Raw genomic sequence first — 5,575 nt, 5'->3', positions numbered from 1 at the left:
TAAGAAATGTTGACAAGTCAATAATTAAAAGAGAACCTAACTTTTACTTATTTATTCAACCCAACTTTCAAAAAATGGGCAAAGGATCTGAATAGACAGGCCTCCAAAGAAAATATACAAATGGCCAATAATCACATGAAAAGATACTCAGTATTATTGGCCATCAGAGAAATGCAAAGTCAAACCACAGTGAAATGCCACTTCATATATGATGGCTAAATTTGAAAAGGCAGAGATTAAGTGTTGGCAAGGATGTGAAAAAGTTGGAACCACCCGTCAAATACTGCTGGTAGAAGTAAAAATGGTGTGGTCTCTTTGGAAAACAGGATGGCCCTTTCTCAATATGCTAAATATAGTGTCACCATATGAGCCAGTAATCTATTCCTAGTTTTATACCCAAGAGAAATGAAAACTGTGTGTACCAGAATTGATACATGAATGTCCATAACCTCATTATTCATAATAGCTCAAGGGTGTTAACAACTCAAATGTTCATCAACTGATAAATGGAAAAATAAAAATGTATATCCATAAAATAGAGTGTCATTTGGCAACAAAAAGGAATGAAATACCAATACATGCTACAGCATAGATAAGCCTTGAAAAATAGTACACTAAGTGGAAGAAGGCTGTCAGGAAAGGTCACATACTGTATCATTCAATTCATGTGAAATAGGGTGGGTAGGCAAATGTATAGGATTTACAACTCTGTGAATATACTCAAACCATTGGACTGTACCCTTACATAGGTGAATTATTTGTCATATGAATTTACTAAAGTGGATATATCCTGAAATTTCTTGTAGGATTTAAAGCTTCTCACTTCTTACATGATCCCATGCCATAAATATGTTAGGAATAATACTATATGTTGTGACCATTCCACAGGTATAACAATAGAACCTATCGAGTGGATGCTATTAATTGGGAGGAGACTCCCTGAAGTACATTTAAGAAATCAGGTGGTGAGGAAATCACCTTCATAGACTACTACAAGGAGGTAGGAAATCTCCTGTCTTTCAGTGTATTTAAATCTCATTTTGTTCTTATTATGTAGTCAAATATATGTCTCGTAAAAATACATGTGCAATATAGAGTCCTATATGTTAGATTATAATAATATAACATCATCTATTAACCTATAACATATATATAATCTATTATAAAATTTCTCCTTAGTGGTATTGTAACTTGACAGATCTATTATCCATGCATTCGAGGGCCTCATGTATAGGGTAATGTCACATGATTAGAATGGCTCCAATATGGCCTCTCTCGTGGGCCTAAGAGGAGGCTATGGTAGTTTGAAACATGTTGATGGATCATTGGGTAGAAAATAGAATATGGCAAGACTTCATGTGTGAACACTTTCCTTATATAGAAGTTTAAGCCCTATAGAATTTGGTTTGAAAAGAAGAAACAAATGACCAATTACCATCTGGAAAGATGTCAGTTGTGTGCTGAATCTCAGAACTCATGGATTCCTCAATCTCTGTTCACAAAGACATAAGTAAACTTAGCTTGGTGCACAAATATACACTAGTTGACGAGATTAGTTTTCTAGCTTTGGCAGATGAGAGAAAGGAATTACAGATATCCGTAGCAAATGGAAAGAACTTATAATTTTTTGTTTAAACAGCTTGTATTTTTATACTGGAATCCAAACCATGGCTACTTGGAACCACCAAGGCTACACAGCCCTCTGGCATCCCTTCAAGGGGATGGTGCTATTACATTATCCTCACTTGTGCTTCATACTTAGTTCTTGTTCATTCAATCCAAAAAAGCACTTAATGAATGCCCATTACACATCTTGGGTATACATTGGTAAGACCACTGAGTTGTCTGTTCTTAAGGAACTTGAATCCTTATGGCAGGAAGAGAGACAGCAGACAAGAAGACTATTCTAAGGATTATGAGGGATATATCCAGATAATTAAAATTGAGAGGTATTATGGACAGTGTCTGGTGGTTCAGAGTAGGTGGTCATGGAAAGCTCTGAGAAGCTGGTATGTGAATGTCTGAAAGGAGCAAGCTGTGTGCAAATGAGCGAGAAGAGAAAAGACCCCACTTTCCAGATGGGCAAGATGTATCCAGATCCCAAACAAGGCTAGATTATTCTGTGAAGAAGTGCCCATGGTTGCAGGGAGGACATCCTTGGGTTGTAGGATATGAAATCAGAGGATGAAGTGGGGGCCACGTTGTATAAAGTTCTGTCCACTGAGGCAAATCAAATATTGTCAGATGTTATACAGATGGATGAAGTGATATATTTTATTTTACAGATATGTGTCTAATTACAAGGAATGGGCTGTATGTGGGTAAAAAAGGAGGCAGAGACATCAGTGAGGAGGTGGCTAAGTCACTTTAGGTCAATGATAATGGTGACCGGAATTAGGGTGGGAGAGGTAGGAAGTGAGTGGATGCCAGAGTCATTTACTACAATGGGGGAGTCGGTGTGAGAAGATTGGGGATTTGGGGGTTGACTTAGGCCCTGATGGAGGTGGTAGATGGAGATACCAGGCTGATATTTGCTTGTTCATTCTCCAAATTGACCTCAAATGTCATTGATTGAGAAGAACCATGCTGGGTATCCAGAGTACATCTGCCCCACCCCCACACCCACCTGCAACCTCAGACCTCTGTGTAGTCCCCCTGTTCTGTTGTGCTCTTGCATTTCATAGCATCTATCCCAATTCATAATTCTGTATTTGAGTGGTTATTTTATTAATCTCTCCCCTCTCTGTAGACAGAGTTCCACCAGGGCATGACAATGTTGGTTTTGCTCCTTGTAAATACCTCTTCTGTCTTATACCATGACTAGCACATAGAAGTTCAAATATATATAGGTTGTAGTAAATTCACACATGCTAGCATCACAGAGCAGTGGGCTTGGGGATAATTAGAGGATTTGTCACATGAAGACAAACCACCTTCCTGGCACGAGTTGATAGGCAGGAGCCTTGGATGTAAAAGAAACATAAGACTGTGGTTTCAGCAGATTTAATTGAGAAAAAAGAGATGGGCTGAAATATTTGAAATTATTTGGGTCGTCTTGGGATGCCCTGGTGGGAACTCAGTCTAATGACAGATGGCAATTTAGTTGTCCTGTTGTCATGAGATCTAGAAAAATCCTGGAATCGATCGATGAGTCCTTATAAAGAAGGTACAATCCTGGCCTTCAAAAAAGATTTCATAATGCTGCAAAGAAGAACCATAGAACTCCTGTTTAGGTGCAGATGTTGATGTTGGAGGAGGAGATCCTTCTAAGATGTTGCATGGCAGCTATGGGAAATAAGAGGTGTGTTTCCCAAAGTTTTTGACAGGAAGAATAGCTCGTCCCAAGGTTTTGATAGATGAGGCCCTAAAAGGATGCCATGATTCTACACACAGTAGATACCTGCACAAGCTTGGGCCTTCAGACGCTAGAACCAGGAAAATGGGGGTGAATCCCAGCTCTCTTTCAAATAACTAAAGACCACTCTAAGAGTGAAAAAAAAAAACATGTATAGTCTGCAATGAGATCATAAGAAGTAAAACTAATAGTTCAGCTTAAGAGAAAAAGAGCCATGAGCACTGGATTTGAAGTTTTGTCTCGGGTAGGAACTCCTTTGAAGTTCTCGGGATGTTTAGCAGGCATATAATACCAGAATTCATGTGGCTAAATTCTTACTGATGAGGACCTTGCTGATCGGCATGGAAGGATCTATGAAGAACCATTGCTGTGTGTTGGAGAGTAAAGGCAGTTTGTGGCACGGAAATTGCAGCCCAGGGGTAGGATGTCTTGGCAAATATCTCTTCCTCCTGGAAGCAGGGACTGAGAGTTTAGGGGAAATGATGCAGGAGACATGTTGGGAATAGATGTGGAATTGCAACTCTAAAAAGTTGACTGGGTTTTTTGCCCACCCCTTCGTCTGGGAATCGTCTTGAAAGTTCTCAAGTGTGTTTGAGGAATCTTTAAGACAGTGCTGTAGTGAGAAATACAGATCCTAAGAGTATGTCATATGTTTACATATATGTAATGAAAGGATTGTACAATGACCCCCAATATAATGTCTGTGAGGATCCCGCTCTCCTTGGCTACGTGTGTTGACAGAGAAAAAAAGAGGCCATCTGTGGGACGTCTAACTAAGAGAATATTAAGAGAATCTTTAATGTGTTCTTAAACTTGAGGAAACCGTATCACCAGCCCAGGCCTCTGTTGGTGACCCCAAAATGCACTTCTGTACATATTTCTGTGACTTCGCTGAGGCTTCACTGATAGTTACAGCAGTGTTCTTTCTTGTTTCTGTTGAGCAGCGACATGGTCTAGTAGTCACTGACCTCACTCAGCCACTTTTGGTCAACAAAGGAAATGGAAAAAGAGCCAACAGGACATGCCCCATGAGCCTATAATGCTGGTTCCTGAGCTATGCTACCTGACAGGTACTACAGATTTATGCAGTCTTCAGATAAGTCCACCCCTTTTAAGCCCCAGGTGTTAGGATGTAGAAGTACCGGCTTTTCATAATACTCCATATGGCCCAGAGCTGCATTCTCTCTGCTGGTTCTCCCTCTTGCAGGTACAGTGGTCAAGGCTTCTCTCGTGTAAATCTATTCTTGCTTCTTTAGCTATATCTTTTCTAAACTTTTTAGTTTTTGTTTTTGTAAAGGTCTAACAGGTGAAATTCATAAAGACTACAGAGGGATGAGAGACTTGGCTATGCATACAAGGTTGGATCCAGAATTACGAAGATGCATGAATATTGTACAAAAGTAAGTGTTATTTTTCTGTGTGTGTGTGTGTGTGTGTGTGTGTGTGTGTGTCCTGAAGTGGAGACTGTGTAGAACCCCTGGCATCTCAGATTCTCGAACTAAAATATGACAGTTGGGACGAAAACGATATCTTGGAGGAAACAACTCTATTTTTTGTCTGTCAGTACAAAGTTAGGGGAAGTCTGGAGGGGGAGAATTATATACAAAGATCCTAAGACCCTGCGCAAATGTGAGAGCAAAGACATGATTTCAGGGTACCAGGGACCTTCTTTGTACCATGTCAGCACAGAGGACAATAGAAGACATCTTTAGATTAGAGGAGAATTTTATAAGTGGATCATTGCCTTTGCTTATTTTGTTTGGATTGATTTGTGGAAATTTTAACTTTCAGAAATAAGAGTGCACAAAAGGAACTCCAACACTGGGATTTGAAATTTGACCCCAACTTCGTGTCCTTCTCAGGAAGAATTATGAAAGAAGTAAGAATTCTTCAAGGAAGCAGAGCGGTAAGACCATTTCAAAGTGGCCATGTTTCTTTCTCTCTCTTTTTGTCACCTTCTTTTTCCATAATTTTATCTTCTAATTCACCTATTCTCTCCTCTGCCTCTTCAATCCGAGCTGTGGTCGCCTCCATTTTATTTTGCAGCTCATTTATAGCATTTTTTTAGCTCTTCCTGACTGTTTCTTAGTCCCTTGATCTCTGTAGTAGTAGATTCTCTGCTGTCCTCTATACTTTTGTCAAGCCCAGCGATTAATTTTATGACTATTATTTTGAACTCATTTTCTGCTATATTGCTTACATCGTTTTTGATCAGTTCGT

At 39.5% G+C, this 5,575-nt stretch overlaps 1 long non-coding RNA gene across 1 annotated transcript; it reads left to right on the top strand.

Annotated features, from left to right (window-relative positions):
- The first annotated feature begins 904 nt into the window (after window positions 1-904).
- On the top strand, window positions 905-4,726 carry LOC109261529 (uncharacterized). Its single transcript, XR_002077428.2, has 2 exons — window positions 905-1,000; window positions 4,653-4,726. It is a non-coding gene; the product is annotated as an uncharacterized LOC109261529 (long non-coding RNA).
- The last annotated feature ends 849 nt before the right edge of the window (window positions 4,727-5,575 follow it).

This window comes from Panthera pardus, unplaced genomic scaffold (genome assembly GCF_024362965.1).
Source record: "Panthera pardus isolate Hobbes unplaced genomic scaffold, ASM2436296v1 HiC_scaffold_21, whole genome shotgun sequence".
Taxonomy (NCBI): domain Eukaryota; kingdom Metazoa; phylum Chordata; class Mammalia; order Carnivora; family Felidae; genus Panthera; species Panthera pardus.
Note: the sequence above shows the minus strand (reverse complement) of the source record. Positions and strands in the feature narration are given on the sequence as shown.